Here is a 22,029-nt window from a genome sequence, read left to right on the forward strand (position 1 = left end):
AAATGCCAAATCTGTGGATTCTTTGTCTTACCATTAACGTAGAAACCCCTATTTTTAGAATGAAAGATGACGGTCCTGAGTTGGGGCTTGTGTTTTTTGCCTTCCTGGCTTTTTCCCCAAACAGCTTTGTTCCTGGCATATTATTTAAGCATATTTGTCTCAGTAATGCCACAGCGATTCATAGTCAAACATACATGGCTGAAATCATTCAGCTAGTGTCTGATACATGCTGCCCGTATTAGCTATCAGGTTTCCTTTAAATCCTCATACAGCTAAGTCAAACTAAAATAAAACAAAGTGATGACGTCCAGAATGAAGGAAAAATTACAAAAAATATTATTTTCCTCAAAAGTTAAAAGTGTTCAGTTCTCAAGTTTCTATCATTTTATTTCCTGTAGATAGTTATAATGATTAGGATTTTTACATTCTCTGTAAACAGTCAGTCCATATGCTTTGTTTATTTTCTGCTTAAAATTTAATGGGTGAAGAAAAAAACTTTTGCCGAAACCCGGGATTGAACCAGGGACCTTTAGATCTTCAGTCTAACGCTCTCCCAACTGAGCTATTTCAGCAGGACACATTTAGATTCAGGAATGTAATGTATTTATTTTTACTTTGACTTGTTTTTGCAAGATTATCAATATTTGAAAGTCCCGCTATTTTGCGTACATATTTAACAACTTACATTAATTCTTTGTGAATGAATAGAAAAAACAGCAATTCTGCATTTTTTTTACATTTTCAAATTTACTCAATTCGCCAGGGTAATTCTGACTGTGTCTCTGTAGGACAGGTGATGATTGAGCATAAAACACAATTTGTAAGCATAATGTTGCATCAAGCTTTATTTTTTTCTTAGGTGCAAACAATTGGAGTGAAGATAGGAGATGCAAATTTAGAGAAAATATTCTACTGATTGTTAATGTTGAAAGTGAAAACATTTGTCCCAAAATGTGGTGAAACTTTGATGTCAGTATCACATGCGCATTTCAGACTTGTTAAACTATGTTCATCTGCTCTTTTAGCTTTTGTTTATTAAGTATATTTATAGTCTATTGATGCCTGAGGTGAAAAAATCTGAAATTAGACTTACTGGTAATTCGGTTTCTAGGAATCTTCCACGACAGCACCTTAGGAGGTTCACTCTCTGCCCTAATAGGGACAGAGAACACATAGAGATGAAATAGTCCCTCCCATTTTCCTATCAACAGTATTTTTCCGATGCCAAAGCAACAACTAACATATGCACAAAGAAACTATTTGATGTTCCCAGAAGTCTTTTGTGAAAGCACAAATTCCGAACATTTAAGATTTGCCTCAAGGACCCCAAGGAATACTGCCAAAGTGCCAACGTTGAGAATTGGTTTTGCTAAGCCCCATCACTTTTAGTTATCGATTTGAGATTGCCACCAATAGAGCGGACCCCCAACTAATCAGTAACAGGAGTGAAGCTGTAAAATTTCTTGAAAGAAAATTCTAATGTCAGAAGAGGGATTCGAACCCACGCCTCCAGAAGAGACTGCGACCTGAACGCAGCGCCTTAGACCGCTCGGCCATCCTGACTAGTGTTGAGCCACCCCCGTAGTGTTCGAGTTCGGTTCGGTTCGTCGAACACCGGGATGTTCGAGGAACTCTTCGTCGAACTGTTCGTCGAACACCTTAGAACACTGTCGAACACCGTTAAAACCAATGGCAGGCAAACAAAAACACATAGAAACACATAGAAAACACCTGCAGAGGTGTCCAAAAGCTGACAAACTGCTCAGAAGACACTCTCTTTAAAAAAGCCGGCCGGCAAATTCAGCAGCGGCATGCACCGGTACCCGACAATTTAGACAAGAAGGAATAGAGCATCACACATAGATTAGATAGATAGAAACATGTCAGTCACACATATAAGAAGCACAGTGACAGTGTTGGTTACTGCACTTGTCATTTAGTGTAAAGGATTTATTAAAAAAAATATTAGTGTTTTCATGCACCGTCTCTTTAAAAAAGCCGGCCGGCAATTCAGCATCTGTACCCGACAATTTAGAACAGAAAGAATAGAGCTTCACACATAGATTAGATAGATAGAAACATGTCAGTCACATATATAATAAGTACAGTGATAGTGTTGCTTACTGTACTTGTCTTTTAGTGTAAAGGATTTATTTAAAAAAATAATAGTGTTTTCATGCACTGTCTCTTTAAAAAAGCCGGCCGGCAATTCAGCAGCGGTACCCGACAATTTAGAACAGAAAGATAGAGCATCACACATAGATTAGATAGATAGAAACATGTCAGTCACATATATATGAAGTACAGTGATAGTGTTGGTTACTGTACTTGTCATTTAGTATTAAAATAAAGGATTTATTATCAAAAAAATTGGCGTGGGGTTCCCCTTAATTTTTATGCTCTAGCGGAGGTTAAGCAGACGGCTGGGGCAGATGTTTGAAGCCTGGGAAGGGGGTAATACCCACGGAGCTTCCCAGGCTACTAATATCAGCCCCCAGCTGAATACATAGCCTTTACTAGCTATTAAAATGGGGGACCCCCCAAAAAAAATGACGTGGGGTCCCCCCTAATTTAATAGCTAGCAAAGGCTAGGCAGACAGCTGGGGGCTGATATTAATAGCCCAGGAAGGGAGCCATGAATATTGGCCCCCTCCCAGGCTAGAAACACCAGCTGTCAGCCGCCCCAGAAATGGCGCATTCATAGGATGCGCCAATTCTGGCACTTAGCCTCGCTCTTCCACGCTGCCCTGGTGCGGTGGCAGGGGGTAATAGGGTTGGGGTTGATGTCAGCTTATAATGCCAGCTGACATCAAGCCCAGGTTAGTAATGGAGAGGCGTCTATAAGACACCCCCATTACTAACCCCATAGTCAAAGTTCAAAAAAAACACAAACACCCAGAATAAAGTCCTTTAATTGAAATAAAGACACAATCCTTTATTGTTCTAAATTAAACCATACTTACCATCACGCCCATTCCAGCTGAAGCCAACGATCTCCTGCAATAAAAGAAAAATAATAAAGCAACCTCATCCTTACCTTTCCATGGTTCCCACGACAGCTTCAGCTCTGCTACATCGTGATGACAGGCTGGACCGCAGCAGAACGCTGCCATCCAGCCTCTCATCCCGCAGACACTGAGAAGCGCAGGCTTGCTTGCGCTGCTCAGCGTCTCTCTGTGACGACATCCAGATGAGCCGAGTTCATGTCCAATGAACTCGGCTCACCTCATGCACGTCACTGACAGCGTGGGAAAATTCTCACGCTGAAGCGCTGATTGCAGGAGAATTTTCCCACGCTGTCAGTGACGTGCAGGAGGTGAGCTGAGTTCATTGGACATGAGCTCACCTCATGCACATCACTGACAGCGTGGGAGAATTCTCCTGCACTCAGCACTTCAGCGTGAGAATTTTCCCACGCTGTCAGTGACGTGCATGAGGTGAGCCGAGTTCATTGGACATGACCTCGGCTCATCTGGATGCCGTCACAGCGAGACAGTGAGGAGCGCAAGCATGCCTGCGCTTCTCAGTGTCTGCGGGATGACAGACTGGATGGCAGCGTTCTGCTGCGGTCCAGCCAGTCATCTCGATGTAGCAGAGCTGAAGCTGTCGTGGGAACCATGGAAAGGTAAGGATGAGGTTGGTTTATTATTTTTCTTTTATTGCAGGAGATCGTTGGCTTCAGCTGGAATGGGTGTGATGGTAAGTATGGTTTAATTTAGAACAATAAAGAATTGTGTCTTTATTTCAATTAAAGGACTTTATTCTGGGTGTTGTGTTTTTTTTAAATACTTTACTAGAAATTCATGGCGGTCATGTCTAATACTGGCATGACCCCATGAATTTTGGGCTTGGGGCCAGCTGATAATACCAAGCTGGCCCTAACCCCTTTATTACCCAGTGAGCCACCGCACCAGGGCCCTGGATGAGTTGGGTACAGCGCCAGAAGATGGCGCTTCTATGAACGCGCCATTTTCCGGGGTGGCTGCGGACTGCAATTTGTAGCGGGGGGGGGGCCCAGAAAGCTTGGGCCTCCCTGCGCTGCAGATTCCAGCCCCCAGCTGCCTAGTTGTACCTGGCTGGACACAAAAATAGGGCGAAGCCCCACGTACTTTTTTTTTAATTATTTCATGAAATTCATGAAATAATTAAGAAAAAAAGGCCTTCCCTATATTGTTGTGTCCGGCCAGGTACAAATAGGCAGCTGGTGGTTGGGGGCAGCCCGTTCCTGCCTGCTGTACCTGGCTGGACACAAATATAGTGCGGAGCCCCACTTAATTTTTTTTAATTATTTCATGAAATTCATGAAATAATTAAGAAAAAAAGGGCTTCCCTATTTTGTTGTGTCCGGCCAGGTACAAATAGGCAGCTGGTGGATGGGGGCAGCCCGTTCCTGCCTGCTGTACCTGGCTGGACACAAATATAGTGCGGAGCCCCACTTCAATTTTTTTTAATTATTTCATGAAATTCATGAAATAATTAAGAAAAAAAGGGCTTCCCTATATTGTTGTGTCCGGCCAGGTACAAATAGGCAGCTGGTGGATGGGGGCAGCCCGTTCCTGCCTGCTGTACCTGGCTGGACACAAATATAGTGCGGAGCCCCACTTCAATTTTTTTTAATTATTTCATGAAATTCATGAAATAATTAAGAAAAAAAGGGCTTCCCTATATTGTTGTGTCCGGCCAGGTACAAATAGGCAGCTGTTGGATGGGGGCAGCCCGTTCCTGCCTGCTGTACCTGGCTGGACACAAATATAGTGCGAAGCCCCACTTCAATTTTTTTAAATTATTTCAGGAAATTCATGAAATAATTTAAAAAAAATTGACGTGGGGCTTCGCACTATATTTGTGTCCAGCCAGGTACAGCAGGCAGGAACGGGCTGCCCCCAACCACCAGCTGCCTATTTGTACCTGGCCGGACACAACAATATAGGGAAGCCCTTTTTTTCTTAATTATTTCATGAAATAATTTAAAGAAAATTGACGTGGGGCTTCGCCCTGTTTTTGTGTCCAGCCAGGTACAACTAGGCAGCTGGGGGCTGGAATCCGCAGCGCAGGGAGGCCCAAGCTTTCTGGGCCACCCCCGCTGCAAATTGCAGTCCGCAGCCACCCCGGAAAATGGCGCGTTCATAGAAGCGCCATCTTCTGGCGCTGTACCCAACTCATCCAGGGCCCTGATGCGGTGGCTCACTGGGTAATAAAGGGGTTAGGGCCAGCTTGGCATTATCAGCTGGCCCTAAGCCCGAAATTCATGGGGTCACGCCAATATTAGACATGACCACCATGAATTTCTAGTAAAATATTTAAAAAAAACACAACACCCAGAAAAAAGTCCTTTAATTGAAATAAACACACAATTCTTTATTGTTCTAAATTAAACCATACTTACCATCACGCCCATTCCAGCTGAAGCCAACGATCTCCTGAAATAAAAGAAAAATAATAAAGCAACATCATCCTTACCTTTCCATGGTTCCCATGACAGCTTCAGCTCTGCTACATCGAGATGACAGGCTGGACCGCAGCAGAACGCTGCCATCCAGCCTGTCATCCCGCAGACACTGAGAAGCGCAGGCTTGCTTGCGCTCCACAGTGTCTCTCTGTGAGGGCATCCAGATGAGCCGAGTTAATGTCCAATGAACTCGGCTCACCTCATGCACGTCACTGACAGCGTGGGAAAATTCTCCTGCACTCAGCGCTTCAGCGTGGGAGAATTCTCACACTGAAGCGCTGAGTGCAGGAGAATTCTCCCACGCTGTCAGTGATGTGCAGGAGGTGAGCTGAGTTCATTGGACATGAGCTCACCTTATGCACGTCACTGACAGCGTGGGAAAATTCTCCTGCACTCAGCGCTTCAGCGGGAGAATTCTCACGCTGAAGTGCTGAGTGCAGGAGAATTCTCCCACGCTGTCAGTGACGTGCAGGAGGTGAGCTGAGTTCATTGGACATGAGCTCACCTTATGCACGTCACTGACAGCGTGGGAGAATTCTCCTGCACTCACCGCTTCAGCGTGAGAATTTTCCCACGCTGTCAGTGACGTGCATGAGGTGAGCCGAGTTCATTGGACATGAACTCGGCTCATCTGGATGTCGTCACAGAGAGACGCTGAGCAGCGCAAGCAAGCCTGCGCTTCTCAGTGTCTGCGGGATGAGAGGCTGGATGGCAGCGTTCTGCTGCGGTCCAGCCTGTCATCTCGATGTAGCAGAGCTGAAGCTGTCGTGGGAACCATGGAAAGGTAAGGATGAGGTTGCTTTATTATTTTTCTTTTATTGCAGGAGATCGTTGGCTTCAGCTGGAATGGGCGTGACGGTAAGTATGGTTTAATTTAGAACAATAAAGGATTGTGTCTTTATTTCAATTAAAGGACTTTATTCTGGGTGTTTGTGTTTTTTTTAACTTTGACTATGGGGTTAGTAATGGGGGTGTCTTATAGACGCCTCTCCATTACTAACCTGGGCTTGATGTCAGCTGGCATTATAAGCTGACATCAACCCCAACCCTATTACCCCCTGCCACCGCACCAGGGCAGCGTGGAAGAGCGAGGCTAAGTGCCAGAATTGGCGCATCCTATGAATGCGCCATTTCTGGGGCGGCTGACGGCTGGTGTTTCTAGTCTGGGAGGGGGCCAATATTCATGGCTCCCTTCCTGGGCTATTAATATCAGCCCCCAGCTGTCTGCCTAGCCTTTGCTAGCTATTAAATTAGGGGGGACCCCACGTCATTTTTTTGGGGGGGTCCCCCATTTTAATAGCTAGTAAAGGCTATGTATTCAGCTGGGGGCTGATATTAGTAGCCTGGGAAGCTCCGTGGGTATTACCCCCTTCCCAGGCTTCAAACATCTGCCCCAGCCGTCTACTTAACCTCCGCTAGAGCCTAAAATTAAGGGGAACCCCACGCCAATTTTTTTAATAATAAATCCTTTATTTTAATACTAAATGACAAGTACAGTAACCAACACTATCACTGTACTTCATATATATGTGACTGACATGTTTCTATCTATCTAATCTATGTGTGAAGCTCTATTCTGTCTGTTATAAATTGTCGGGTACCGCTGCTGAATTGCCGGCCGGCTTTTTTAAAGAGATGGTGCATGAAAACACTATTATTTTTTTTGATAAATCCTTTACGCTAAATGACAAGTACAGTAAGCAACACTGTCACTGTACTTCGTATATATGTGGCTGACATGTTTCTATCTATCTAATCTATGTATGATGCTCTATTCTGTCTTTTATAAATTGTCGGGTACCGCTGCTGAATTGCCGGCCGGCTTTTTTAAAGAGATGGTGCATGAAAACACTATTATTTTTTTTGATAAATCCTTTACGCTAAATGACAAGTACAGTAAGCAACACTGTCACTGTACTTCATATATATGTGGCTGACATGTTTCTATCTATCTAATATATGTGTGATTCTCTATTCCTTCTATTCTAAATTGTCGGGTACCGCTGCTGAATTGCCGGCCGGCTTTTTTAAAGAGATGGTGCATGAAAACACTATTATTTTTTTTGATAAATCCTTTACGCTAAATGACAAGTACAGTAAGCAGCACTTTCACTGTACTTCGTATATATGTGGCTGACATGTTTATATCTATCTAATCTATGTGTGAAGCTCTATTCTTTCGGTTCTAAATTGTCGGGTACAGGTGTATGCCTCTGCTGAATTGCCGGCTTTTCATGTTTCACTGTTGGCACTGTTCCCATCGATTTGGGCAATCACTGTAATGCCACAACCACCATGGCTGTGGCATTACAGTGAGTGGCAGACAATCCCTGCATGATTGGTGCTCTAAATAGCGCCAGAGATGCAGGACAGCTTTTGGTGCACGAACAGTTATCGAACATAACCTCGAACAGCCGAATTTTTTGCAAATCGTTCGGGTTCGTCGAACAACTCGAACACCGCCCAAAACAGCTCGAATTTGAGATTGGCGAACAGTTCTAGTCGAACACCGCTCATCTCTAATCCTGACTACTTCTGGCTTTTGTAATTTAACTCTTTCTAAGCTAAGCAGTAGAAAGATGAGCACTACTTGTGATGAAAGGAAATATGCCATGATTTCTTTTATTTTAATATTGATTTGTAACCTATTAGTTACAGCCAATTTTGAGCTTCATGACCAAGCACCGTTTTTTAAATCTGACATGTATCAATTTATGTGGCAATAACACTGGAATGCTTAACATATCCCCGTGATTCTGATAGTGTTATTTTGTAACACATTGTACTTTATATTAATGGTAAATTTAGGTCAATATATATTTAGTTTTTCTTGTGAAAATATCTAAAGTTGCACAATTTCATTGAAATGCGGTGATGCCCCATATGTCTTCAGAAACTACTGTTTGGTCACACAGCAGGGCTTTGAAAGTAAGAGCGCTATTTGGGTTTTGGGAATGCAGATTTTGCAAGAATATTTTGAGGGTGACATTTGCGGAGTTCCAAAAGTACCAAAACAGCAGAAACCCCTCCAAAGTGATCCCATTTTATAAATTACTCCTCACAATGAATTCATCAACACCAGCAATTACTATTATTGTCCAACATATGTTTTCACTCTGCAACATCCAGAATTGCAAATAAGCCAGTTTAGTGCCCAGCTTGCGCTTATGGAGACAAGCACCCCATACATTTTAAGTGGGCTCTCCTCGCTAGAGAAATGCCAAATCTGTGGATTCTTTGTCTTACCATTAACTTAGAAACCCCTATTTTTAGAATGAAAGATGACGGTCCTGAGTTGGGGCTTGTGTTTTTTGCCTTCCTGGCTTTTTCCCCAAACAGCTTTGTTCCTGGCATATTATTTAAGCATATTTGTCTCAGTAATGCCACAGCGATTCATAGTCAAACATAAATGGCTGAAATCATTCAGCTAGTGTTTGATACATGCTGCCCGTATTAGCTATCAGGTTTCCTTTAAATCCTCATACAGCTAAGTCAAACTAAAATAAAACAAAGTGATGACGTCCAGAATGAAGGAAAAATTACAAAAAATATTATTTTCCTCAAAAGTTAAAAGTGTTCATTTCTCAAGTTTCTATCATTTTATTTCCTGTAGATAGTTATAATGATTAGGATTTTTACATCCTCTGTAAACAGTCAGTCCATATGCTTTGTTTATTTTCTGCTTAAAATTTAATGGGTGAAGAAAAAAACTTTTGCCGAAACCCAGGATTGAACCAGGGACCTTTAGAGCTTCAGTCTAACGCTCTCACAACTGAGCTATTTCAGCAGGACACAATTAGATTTAGGAATGTAATGTATTTATTTTTAATTTGACTTGTTTTTGCAAGATTATCAATATTTGAAAGTCCCGCTATTTTGTGTACATATTTAACAACTTACATTAATTCTTTGTGAATGAATAGAAAAAACAGCAATTCTGCATTTTTTTTACAGGGCTTTGTGACCAAATTGTGTTTTATGCTCAATCATCACCTGTCCTACAGAGACACAGTCAGAATTACCCTGGCGAATTGAGAAAATTTGAAAATGTAAAAAAAAATGCAGAATTGCTGTTTTTTCTATTCATTCACAAAGTATTAATGTAAGTTCTTAAATATGTACGCAAAATAGCGGGACTTTCAAATATAGATAATCTTGCAAAAACAAGTCAAAGTAAAAATAAATACATCCAGTTGTGACATCTACAGTGTGTTGAACATTCCTGAATCTAAACGTGTCCTGCCAAAATAGCTCAGTTGGGAGAGCGTTAGACTGAAGATCTAAAGGTCCCGGGTTTCAGCAAAAGTTTTTTTCTTCACCCATTAAATTTTAAGCAGAAAATAAACAAAGCATATGGACTGACTGTTTACAGAGAATGTAAAAATCCTAATCATTAAAGTCTAATTTCAGATTTTTTTACCTCAAGGCATCAATAGACTATATATATACTTAATAAACAAAAGCTAAAAGAGCAGATGAACATAGTTTAACAAGTCTGAAATTTACTCAATTCGCCAGGGTAATTCTGACTGTGTCTCTGTAGGACAGGTGATGATTGAGCATAAAACACAATTTGTAAGCATAATGTTGCATCAAGCTTTATTTTTTTCTTAGGTGCAAACAATTGGAGTGAAGATAGGAGATGCAAATTTAGATAAAATATTCTACTGATTGTTAATGTTGAAAGTGAAAACATTTGTCCCAAAATGTGGTGAAACTTTGATGTCAGTATCACATGTGCATTTCAGACTTGTTAAACTATGTTCATCTGCTCTTTTAGCTTTTGTTTATTAAGTATATATATAGTCTATTGATGCCTTGAGGTAAAAAAATCTGAAATTAGACTTACTGGTAATTCGGTTTCTAGGAATCTTCCACGACAGCACCTTAGGAGGTTCACTCTCTGCCCTAATAGGGACAGAGAACACATAGAGATGAAATAGTCCCTCCCATTTTCCTATCAACAGTATTTTTCCGATGCCAAAGCAACAACTAACATATGCACAAAGAAACTATTTGATGTTCCCAGAAGTCTTTTGTGAAAGCACAAATTCAGAACATTTAAGATTTGCCTCAAGGACCCCAAGGAATACTGCCAAAGTGCCAACGTTGAGAATTGGTTTTGCTAATCCCCATCACTTTTAGTTATCGATTTGAGATTGCCACCAATAGAGCGGACCCCCAACTAATCAGTAACAGGAGTGAAGCTGTAAAATTTCTTGAAAGAAAATTCTAATGTCTGAAGAGGGATTCGAACCCACGCCTCCAGAAGAGACTGTGACCTGAATGCAGCGCCTTAGACCCCTCGGCCATCCTGACTACTTCTGGCTTTTTTAATTTAACTCTTTCTAAGCTAAGCAGTAGAAAGATGAGCACTACTTGTGATGAAAGGAAATATGCCATGATTTCTTTTATTTTAATATTGATTTGTAACCTATTAGTTACAGCCAATTTTGAGCTTCATGACCAAGCACCGTTTTTTAAATCTGACATGTATCAATTTATGTGGCAATAACACTGGAATGCTTAACATATCCCCGTGATTCTGATAGTGTTATTTTGTAACACATTGTACTTTATATTAATGGTAAATTTAGGTCAATATATATTTAGTTATTCTTGTGAAAATATCTAAAGTTGCACAATTTCATTGAAATGCGGTGATGCCCCATATGTCTTCAGAAACTACTGTTTGGTCACACAGCAGGGCTTTGAAAGTAAGAGCGCTATTTGGGTTTTGGGAATGCAGATTTTGCAAGAATATTTTGAGGGTGACATTTGCGGAGTTCCAAAAGTACCAAAACAGCAGAAACCCCTCCAAAGTGATCCCATTTTATAAATTACTCCTCACAATGAATTCATCAACACCAGCAATTACTATTATTGTCCAACATATGTTTTCACTCTGCAACATCCAGAATTGCAAATAAGCCAGTTTAGTGCCCAGCTTGCGCTTATGGAGACAAGCACCCCATACATTTTAAGTGGGCTCTCCTCGCTAGAGAAATGCCAAATCTGTGGATTCTTTGTCTTACCATTAACGTAGAAACCCCTATTTTTAGAATGAAAGATGACGGTCCTGAGTTGGGGCTTGTGTTTTTTGCCTTCCTGGCTTTTTCCCCAAACAGCTTTGTTCCTGGCATATTATGTAAGCATATTTGACTCAGTAATGCCACAGCGATTCATAGTCAAACATAAATGGCTGAAATCATTCAGCTAGTGTCTGATACATGCTGCCCGTATTAGCTATCAGGTTTCCTTTAAATCCTCATACAGCTAAGTCAAACTAAAATAAAACAAAGTGATGACGTCCAGAATGAAGGAAAAATTACAAAAAATATTATTTTCCTCAAAAGTTAAAAGTGTTCAGTTCTCAAGTTTCTATCATTTTATTTCCTGTAGATAGTTATAATGATTAGGATTTTTACATTCTCTGTAAACAGTCAGTCCATATGCTTTGTTTATTTTCTGCTTAAAATTTAATGGGTGAAGAAAGAAACTTTTGCCGAAACCCGGGATTGAACCAGGGACCTTTAGATCTTCAGTCTAACGCTCTCCCAACTGAGCTATTTCGGCAGGACACGTTTAAATTCAGGAATGTTCAACACACTGTAGATGTCACAACTGGATGTATTTATTTTTACTTTGACTTGTTTTTGCAAGATTATCTATATCTGAAAGTCCCCCTATTTTGCGTACATATTTAAGAACTTACATTAATACTTTGTGAATGAATAGAAAAAACAGCAATTCTGCATTTTTTTTTACATTTTCAAATTTACTCAATTCGCCAGGTTAATTCGGACTGTGTCTCTGTAGGACAGGTGATGATTGAGCATAAAACACAATTTGTAAGCATAATGTTGCATCAAGCTTTATTTTTTTCTTAGGTGCAAACAATTGGAGTGAAGAAAGGAGATGCAAATTTAGAGAAAATATTCTACTGATTGTTAATGTTGAAAGTGAAAACATTTGTCCCAAAATGTGGTGAAACTTTGATGTCAGTATCACATGCGCATTTCAGACTTGTTAAACTATGTTCATCTGCTCCTTTAGCTTTTGTTTATTAAGTATATTTATAGTCTATTGATGCCTGAGGTAAAAAAATCTGAAATTAGACTTACTGGTAATTTGGTTTCTAGGAATCTTCCACGACAGCACCTTAGGAGGTTCACTCTCTGCCCTAATAGTTACAGAGAACACATAGAGATGAAATAGTCCCTCCCATTTTCCTATCAACAGTATTTTTCCGATGCCAAAGCAACAACTAACATATGCACAAAGAAACTATTTGATGTTCCCAGAAGTCTTTTGTGAAAGCACAAATTCAGAACATTTAAGATTTGCCTCAAGGACCCCAAGGAATACTGCCAAAGTGGCAACGTTGAGAATTGGTTTTGCTAATCCCCATCACTTTTAGTTATCGATTTGAGATTGCCACCAATAGAGCGGACCCCCAACTAATCAGTAACAGGAGTGAAGCTGTAAAATTTCTTGAAAGAAAATTCTAATGTCTGAAGAGGGATTCGAACCCACGCCTCCAGAAGAGACTGTGACCTGAACGCAGCGCCTTAAACCCCTCGGCCATCCTGACTACTTCCGGCTTTTGTAATTTAACTCTTTCTAAGCTAAGCAGTAGAAAGATGAGCACTACTTGTGATGAAAGGAAATATGCCATGATTTCTTTTATTTTAATATTGATTTGTAACCTATTAGTTACAGCCAATTTTGAGCTTCATGACCAAGCACCGTTTTTTAAATCTGACATGTATCAATTTATGTGGCAATAACACTGGAATGCTTAACATATCCTCGTGATTCTGATAGTGTTATTTTGTAACACATTGTACTTTATATTAATGGTAAATTTAGGTCAATATATATTTAGTTTTTCTTGTGAAAATATCTAAAGTTGCACAATTTCATTGAAATGCGGTGATGCCCCATATGTCTTCAGAAACTACTGTTTGGTCACACAGCAGGGCTTTGAAAGTAAGAGCGCTATTTGGGTTTTGGGAATGCAGATTTTGCAAGAATATTTTGAGGGTGACATTTGCGGAGTTCCAAAAGTACCAAAACAGCAGAAACCCCTCCAAAGTGATCCCATTTTATAAATTACGAATCACAATGAATTCATCAACACCAGCAATTACTATTATTGTCCAACATATGTTTTCACTCTGCAACATCCAGAATTGCAAATAAGCCAGTTTAGTGCCCAGCTTGCGCTTATGGAGACAAGCACCCCATACATTTTAAGTGGGCTCTCCTCGCTAGAGAAATGCCAAATCTGTGGATTCTTTGTCTTACCATTAACGTAGAAACCCCTATTTTTAGAATGAAAGATGACGGTCCTGAGTTGGGGCTTGTGTTTTTTGCCTTCCTGGCTTTTTCCCCAAACAGCTTTGTTCCTGGCATATTATGTAAGCATATTTGTCTCAGTAATGCCACAGCGATTCATAGTCAAACATAAATGGCTGAAATCATTCAGCTAGTGTCTGATACATGCTGCCCGTATTAGCTATCAGGTTTCCTTTAAATCCTCATACAGCTAAGTCAAACTAAAATAAAACAAAGTGATGACGTCCAGAATGAAGGAAAAATTACAAAAAATATTATTTTCCTCAAAAGTTAAAAGTGTTCAGTTCTCAAGTTTCTATCATTTTATTTCCTGTAGATAGTTATAATGATTAGGATTTTTACATTCTCTGTAAACAGTCAGTCCATATGCTTTGTTTATTTTCTGCTTAAAATTTAATGGGTGAAGAAAGAAACTTTTGCCGAAACCCGGGATTGAACCAGGGACCTTTAGATCTTCAGTCTAACGCTCTCCCAACTGAGCTATTTCGGCAGGACACGTTTAGATTCAGGAATGTTCAACACACTGTAGATGTCACAACTGGATGTATTTATTTTTACTTTGACTTGTTTTTGCAAGATTATCTATATTTGAAAGTCCCGCTATTTTGCGTACATATTTAAGTACTTACATTAATACTTTGTGAATGAATAGAAAAAACAGCAATTCTGCATTTTTTTTTACATTTTCAAATTTACTCAATTCGCCAGGTTAATTCTGACTGTGTCTCTGTAGGACAGGTGATGATTGAGCATAAAACACAATTTGTAAGCATAATGTTGCATCAAGCTTTATTTTTTTCTTAGGTGCAAACAATTGGAGTGAAGAAAGGAGATGCAAATTTAGAGAAAATATTCTACTGATTGTTAATGTTGAAAGTGAAAACATTTGTCCCAAAATGTGGTGAAACTTTGATGTCAGTATCACATGTGCATTTCAGACTTGTTAAACTATGTTCATCTGCTCTTTTAGCTTTTGTTTATTAAGTATATTTATAGTCTATTGATGCCTGAGGTAAAAAAATCTGAAATTAGACTTACTGGTAATTTGGTTTCTAGGAATCTTCCACGACAGCACCTTAGGAAGTTCACTCTCTGCCCTAATAGTTACAGAGAACACATAGAGATGAAATAATCCCTCCCATTTTCCTATCCACAGTATTTTTCCGATGCCAAAGCAACAACTAACATATGCACAAAGAAACTATTTGATGTTCCCAGAAGTCTTTTGTGAAAGCACAAATTCAGGACATTTAAAATTTGCCTCAAGGACCCCAAGGAATACTGCCAAAGTGCCAACATTGAGAATTGGTTTTGCTAAGCCCCATCACTTTTAGTTTTCGATTTGAGATTGCCACCAATAGAGCGGACCCCCAACTAATCAGTAACAGGAGTGAAGCTGTAAAATTTCTTGAAAGAAAATTCTAAAGTCAGAAGTGGGATTTGAACCCACGCCTCCAGAAGAGACTGCGACCTGAACGCAGCGCCTTAGACCGCTCGGCCATCCTGACTACTTCTGGCTTTTGTAATTTAACTATTTCTAAGCTAAGCAGTAGAAAGATGAGCATTACTTGTGATGAAAGGAAATATGCCATGATTTCTTTTATTTTAATATTGATTTGTAACCTATTAGTTACAGCCAATTTTGAGCTTCATGACCAAGCACCGTTTTTTAAATCTGACATGTATCAATTTATGTGGCAATAACACTGGAATGCTTAACATATCCCCGTGATTCTGATAGTGTTATTTTGTAACACATTGTACTTTATATTAATGGTAAATTTAGGTCAATATATATTTAGTTTTTCTTGTGAAAATATCTAAAGTTGCACAATTTCATTGAAATGCGGTGATGCCCCATATGTCTTCAGAAACTACTGTTTGGTCACACAGCAGGGCTTTGAAAGTAAGAGCGCTATTTGGGTTTTGGGAATGCAGATTTTGCAAGAATATTTTGAGGGTGACATTTGCGGAGTTCCAAAAGTACCAAAACAGCAGAAACCCCTCCAAAGTGATCCCATTTTATAAATTACTCCTCACAATGAATTCATCAACACCAGCAATTACTATTATTGTCCAACATATGTTTTCACTCTGCAACATCCAGAATTGCAAATAAGCCAGTTTAGTGCCCAGCTTGCGCTTATGGAGACAAGCACCCCATACATTTTAAGTGGGCTCTCCTCGCTAGAGAAATGCCAAATCTGTGGATTCTTTGTCTTACCATTAACGTAGAAACCCCTATTTTTAGAATGAAAGATGACGGTCCTGAGTTGGGGCTTGTGTTTTTTGCCTTCCTGGCTTTTTCCCCAAACAGCTTTGTTCCTGGCATATTATGTAAGCATATTTGACTCAGTAATGCCACAGCGATTCATAGTCAAACATAAATGGCTGAAATCATTCAGCTAGTGTCTGATACATGCTGCCCGTATTAGCTATCAGGTTTCCTTTAAATCCTCATACAGCTAAGTCAAACTAAAATAAAACAAAGTGATGACGTCCAGAATGAAGGAAAAATTACAAAAAATATTATTTTCCTCAAAAGTTAAAAGTGTTCAGTTCTCAAGTTTCTATCATTTTATTTCCTGTAGATAGTTATAATGATTAGGATTTTTACATTCTCTGTAAACAGTCAGTCCATATGCTTTGTTTATTTTCTGCTTAAAATTTAATGGGTGAAGAAAGAAACTTTTGCCGAAACCCGGGATTGAACCAGGGACCTTTAGATCTTCAGTCTAACGCTCTCCCAACTGAGCTATTTCGGCAGGACACGTTTAAATTCAGGAATGTTCAACACACTGTAGATGTCACAACTGGATGTATTTATTTTTACTTTGACTTGTTTTTGCAAGATTATCTATATCTGAAAGTCCCGCTATTTTGCGTACATATTTAAGAACTTACATTAATACTTTGTGAATGAATAGAAAAAACAGCAATTCTGCATTTTTTTTTACATTTTCAAATTTACTCAATTCGCCAGGTTAATTCGGACTGTGTCTCTGTAGGACAGGTGATGATTGAGCATAAAACACAATTTGTAAGCATAATGTTGCATCAAGCTTTATTTTTTTCTTAGGTGCAAACAATTGGAGTGAAGAAAGGAGATGCAAATTTAGAGAAAATATTCTACTGATTGTTAATGTTGAAAGTGAAAACATTTGTCCCAAAATGTGGTGAAACTTTGATGTCAGTATCACATGCGCATTTCAGACTTGTTAAACTATGTTCATCTGCTCTTTTAGCTTTTGTTTATTAAGTATATTTATAGTCTATTGATGCCTGAGGTAAAAAAATCTGAAATTAGACTTACTGGTAATTTGGTTTCTAGGAATCTTCCACGACAGCACCTTAGGAGGTTCACTCTCTGCCCTAATAGTTACAGAGAACACATAGAGATGAAATAGTCCCTCCCATTTTCCTATCAACAGTATTTTTCCGATGCCAAAGCAACAACTAACATATGCACAAAGAAACTATTTGATGTTCCCAGAAGTCTTTTGTGAAAGCACAAATTCAGAACATTTAAGATTTGCCTCAAGGACCCCAAGGAATACTGCCAAAGTGGCAACGTTGAGAATTGGTTTTGCTAATCCCCATCACTTTTAGTTATCGATTTGAGATTGCCACCAATAGAGCGGACCCCCAACTAATCAGTAACAGGAGTGAAGCTGTAAAATTTCTTGAAAGAAAATTCTAATGTCTGAAGAGGGATTCGAACCCACGCCTCCAGAAGAGACTGTGACCTGAACGCAGCGCCTTAAACCCCTCGGCCATCCTGACTACTTCTGGCTTTTGTAATTTAACTCTTTCTAAGCTAAGCAGTAGAAAGATGAGCACTACTTGTGATGAAAGGAAATATGCCATGATTTCTTTTATTTTAATATTGATTTGTAACCTATTAGTTACAGCCAATTTTGAGCTTCATGACCAAGCACCGTTTTTTAAATCTGACATGTATCAATTTATGTGGCAATAACACTGGAATGCTTAACATATCCTCGTGATTCTGATAGTGTTATTTTGTAACACATTGTACTTTATATTAATGGTAAATTTAGGTCAATATATATTTAGTTTTTCTTGTGAAAATATCTAAAGTTGCACAATTTCATTGAAATGCGGTGATGCCCCATATGTCTTCAGAAACTACTGTTTGGTCACACAGCAGGGCTTTGAAAGTAAGAGCGCTATTTGGGTTTTGGGAATGCAGATTTTGCAAGAATATTTTGAGGGTGACATTTGCGGAGTTCCAAAAGTACCAAAACAGCAGAAACCCCTCCAAAGTGATCCCATTTTATAAATTACTCCTCACAATGAATTCATCAACACCAGCAATTACTATTATTGTCCAACATATGTTTTCACTCTGCAACATCCAGAATTGCAAATAAGCCAGTTTAGTGCCCAGCTTGCGCTTATGGAGACAAGCACCCCATACATTTTAAGTGGGCTCTCCTCGCTAGAGAAATGCCAAATCTGTGGATTCTTTGTCTTACCATTAACGTAGAAACCCCTATTTTTAGAATGAAAGATGACGGTCCTGAGTTGGGGCTTGTGTTTTTTGCCTTCCTGGCTTTTTCCCCAAACAGCTTTGTTCCTGGCATATTATGTAAGCATATTTGTCTCAGTAATGCCACAGCGATTCATAGTCAAACATAAATGGCTGAAATCATTCAGCTAGTGTCTGATACATGCTGCCCGTATTAGCTATCAGGTTTCCTTTAAATCCTCATACAGCTAAGTCAAACTAAAATAAAACAAAGTGATGACGTCCAGAATGAAGGAAAAATTACAAAAAATATTATTTTCCTCAAAAGTTAAAAGTGTTCAGTTCTCAAGTTTCTATCATTTTATTTCCTGTAGATAGTTATAATGATTAGGATTTTTACATTCTCTGTAAACAGTCAGTCCATATGCTTTGTTTATTTTCTGCTTAAAATTTAATGGGTGAAGAAAGAAACTTTTGCCGAAACCCGGGATTGAACCAGGGACCTTTAGATCTTCAGTCTAACGCTCTCCCAACTGAGCTATTTCGGCAGGACACGTTTAGATTCAGGAATGTTCAACACACTGTAGATGTCACAACTGGATGTATTTATTTTTACTTTGACTTGTTTTTGCAAGATTATCTATATTTGAAAGTCCCGCTATTTTGCGTACATATTTAAGTACTTACATTAATACTTTGTGAATGAATAGAAAAAACAGCAATTCTGCATTTTTTTTTACATTTTCAAATTTACTCAATTCGCCAGGTTAATTCTGACTGTGTCTCTGTAGGACAGGTGATGATTGAGCATAAAACACAATTTGTAAGCATAATGTTGCATCAAGCTTTATTTTTTTCTTAGGTGCAAACAATTGGAGTGAAGAAAGGAGATGCAAATTTAGAGAAAATATTCTACTGATTGTTAATGTTGAAAGTGAAAACATTTGTCCCAAAATGTGGTGAAACTTTGATGTCAGTATCACATGTGCATTTCAGACTTGTTAAACTATGTTCATCTGCTCTTTTAGCTTTTGTTTATTAAGTATATTTATAGTCTATTGATGCCTGAGGTAAAAAAATCTGAAATTAGACTTACTGGTAATTTGGTTTCTAGGAATCTTCCACGACAGCACCTTAGGAAGTTCACTCTCTGCCCTAATAGTTACAGAGAACACATAGAGATGAAATAATCCCTCCCATTTTCCTATCCACAGTATTTTTCCGATGCCAAAGCAACAACTAACATATGCACAAAGAAACTATTTGATGTTCCCAGAAGTCTTTTGTGAAAGCACAAATTCAGGACATTTAAAATTTGCCTCAAGGACCCCAAGGAATACTGCCAAAGTGCCAACATTGAGAATTGGTTTTGCTAAGCCCGATCACTTTTAGTTTTCGATTTGAGATTGCCACCAATAGAGCGGACCCCCAACTAATCAGTAACAGGAGTGAAGCTGTAAAATTTCTTGAAAGAAAATTCTAAAGTCAGAAGTGGGATTTGAACCCACGCCTCCAGAAGAGACTGCGACCTGAACGCAGCGCCTTAGACCGCTCGGCCATCCTGACTACTTCTGGCTTTTGTAACTTAACTATTTCTAAGCTAAGCAGTAGAAAGATGAGCATTACTTGTGATGAAAGGAAATATGCCATGATTTCTTTTATTTTAATATTGATTTGTAACCTATTAGTTACAGCCAATTTTGAGCTTCATGACCAAGCACCGTTTTTTAAATCTGACATGTATCAATTTATGTGGCAATAACACTGGAATGCTTAACATATCCCCGTGATTCTGAAAGTGTTATTTTGTAACACATTGTACTTTATATTAATGGTAAATTTAGGTCAATATATATTTAGTTTTTCTTGTGAAAATATCTAAAGTTGCACAATTTCATTGAAATGCAGTGATGCCCCATATGTCTTCAGAAACTACTGTTTGGTCACACAGCAGGGCTTTGAAAGTAAGAGCGCTATTTGGGTTTTGGGAATGCAGATTTTGCAAGAATATTTTGAGGGTGACATTTGCGGAGTTCCAAAAGTACCAAAACAGCAGAAACCCCTCCAAAGTGATCCCATTTTATAAATTACTCCTCACAATGAATTCATCAACACCAGCAATTACTATTATTGTCCAACATGTGTTTTCACTCTGCAACATCCAGAATTGCAAATAAGCCAGTTTAGTGCCCAGCTTGCGCTTATGGAGACAAGCACCCCATACATTTTAAGTGGGCTCTCCTCGCTAGAGAAATGCCAAATCTGTGGATTCTTTGTCTTACCATTAACGTAGAAACCCCTATTTTTAGAATGAAAGATGACGGTCCTGAGTTGGGGCTTGTGTTTTTTGCCTTCCTGGCTTTTTCCCCAAACAGCTTTGTTCCTGGCATATTATTTAAGCATATTTGTCTCAGTAATGCCACAGCGATTCATAGTCAAACTTACATGGCTGAAATCATTCAGCTAGTGTCTGATACATGCTGCCCGTATTAGCTATCAGGTTTCCTTTAAATCCTCATACAGCTAAGTCAAACTAAAATAAAACAAAGTGATGACGTCCAGAATGAAGGAAAAATTACAAAAAATATTATTTTCCTCAAAAGTTAAAAGTGTTCAGTTCTCAAGTTTCTATCATTTTATTTCCTGTAGATAGTTATAATGATTAGGATTTTTACATTCTCTGTAAACAGTCAGTCCATATGCTTTGTTTATTTTCTGCTTAAAATTTAATGGGTGAAGAAAAAAACTTTTGCCAAAACCCGGGATTGAACCAGGGACCTTTAGATCTTCAGTCTAACGCTCTGCCAAATGAGCTATTTCAGCAAGACACATTTAGATTCAGGAATGTAATGTATTTATTTTTACTTTGACTTGTTTTTGCAAGATTATCAATATTTGAAAGTCCTGCTATTTTGCGTACATATTTAACAACTTACATTAATTCTTTGTGAATGAATAGAAAAAACAGCAATTGTGCATTTTTTTACATTTTCAAATTTACTCAATTCGCCAGGGTAATTCTGACTGTGTCTCTGTAGGACAGGTGATGATTGAGCATAAAACACAATTTGTAAGCATAATGTTGCATCAAGCTTTATTTTTTTCTTAGGTGCAAACAATTGGAGTGAAGATAGGAGATGCAAATTTAGAGAAAATATTCTACTGATTGTTAATGTTGAAAGTGAAAACATTTGTCCCAAAATGTGGTGAAACTTTGATGTCAGTATCACATGCGCATTTCAGACTTGTTAAACTATGTTCATCTACTCTTTTAGCTTTTGTTTATTAAGTATATATATAGTCTATTGATGCCTTGAGGTAAAAAAATCTGAAATTAGACTTACTGGTAATTCGGTTTCTAGGAATCTTCCACGACAGCACCTTAGCAGGTTCACTCTCTGCCCTAATAGGGACAGAGAACACATAGAGATGAAATAGTCCCTCCCATTTTCCTATCAACAGTATTTTTCCGATGCCAAAGCAACAACTAACATATGCACAAAGAAACTATTTGATGTTCCCAGAAGTCTTTTGTGAAAGCACAAATTCAGAACATTTAAGATTTGCCTCAAGGACCCCAAGGAATACTGCCAAACTGCCAACGTTGAGAATTGGTTTTGCTAAGCCCCATCACTTTTAGTTATCGATTTGAGATTGCCACCAATAGAGCGGACCCCCAACTAATCAGTAACAGGAGTGAAGCTGTAAAATTTCTTGAAAGAAAATT

At 38.8% G+C, this 22,029-nt stretch overlaps 10 non-coding genes across 10 annotated transcripts; all 10 read right to left on the reverse strand.

The window, feature by feature from the left end:
* Positions 1-499: 499 nt before the first annotated feature.
* On the reverse strand, positions 500-572 carry TRNAF-GAA (transfer RNA phenylalanine (anticodon GAA)). The gene has a single exon. It is a non-coding gene; the product is annotated as a tRNA-Phe (tRNA).
* A 908-nt stretch (positions 573-1,480) lies between these two features.
* On the reverse strand, positions 1,481-1,563 carry TRNAL-CAG (transfer RNA leucine (anticodon CAG)). The gene has a single exon. It is a non-coding gene; the product is annotated as a tRNA-Leu (tRNA).
* Positions 1,564-9,163: 7,600 nt separating this feature from the next.
* Positions 9,164-9,236, reverse strand: TRNAF-GAA (transfer RNA phenylalanine (anticodon GAA)). Its single transcript has one exon. It is a non-coding gene; the product is annotated as a tRNA-Phe (tRNA).
* Positions 9,237-11,952: 2,716 nt separating this feature from the next.
* TRNAF-GAA (transfer RNA phenylalanine (anticodon GAA)) lies at positions 11,953-12,025 on the reverse strand. The gene has a single exon. It is a non-coding gene; the product is annotated as a tRNA-Phe (tRNA).
* A 2,202-nt stretch (positions 12,026-14,227) lies between these two features.
* Positions 14,228-14,300, reverse strand: TRNAF-GAA (transfer RNA phenylalanine (anticodon GAA)). Its single transcript has one exon. It is a non-coding gene; the product is annotated as a tRNA-Phe (tRNA).
* A 935-nt stretch (positions 14,301-15,235) lies between these two features.
* On the reverse strand, positions 15,236-15,318 carry TRNAL-CAG (transfer RNA leucine (anticodon CAG)). The gene has a single exon. It is a non-coding gene; the product is annotated as a tRNA-Leu (tRNA).
* A 1,184-nt stretch (positions 15,319-16,502) lies between these two features.
* Positions 16,503-16,575, reverse strand: TRNAF-GAA (transfer RNA phenylalanine (anticodon GAA)). Its single transcript has one exon. It is a non-coding gene; the product is annotated as a tRNA-Phe (tRNA).
* A 2,202-nt stretch (positions 16,576-18,777) lies between these two features.
* On the reverse strand, positions 18,778-18,850 carry TRNAF-GAA (transfer RNA phenylalanine (anticodon GAA)). Its single transcript has one exon. It is a non-coding gene; the product is annotated as a tRNA-Phe (tRNA).
* Positions 18,851-19,785: 935 nt separating this feature from the next.
* TRNAL-CAG (transfer RNA leucine (anticodon CAG)) lies at positions 19,786-19,868 on the reverse strand. Its single transcript has one exon. It is a non-coding gene; the product is annotated as a tRNA-Leu (tRNA).
* A 1,184-nt stretch (positions 19,869-21,052) lies between these two features.
* On the reverse strand, positions 21,053-21,125 carry TRNAF-GAA (transfer RNA phenylalanine (anticodon GAA)). Its single transcript has one exon. It is a non-coding gene; the product is annotated as a tRNA-Phe (tRNA).
* Between the last annotated feature and the right edge of the window lie 904 nt (positions 21,126-22,029).

Source organism: Phyllobates terribilis, unplaced genomic scaffold, assembly GCF_046119375.1.
Source record: "Phyllobates terribilis strain yellow unplaced genomic scaffold, ASM4611937v1 Scaffold_12__6_contigs__length_324123572, whole genome shotgun sequence".
NCBI lineage: Eukaryota > Metazoa > Chordata > Amphibia > Anura > Dendrobatidae > Phyllobates > Phyllobates terribilis.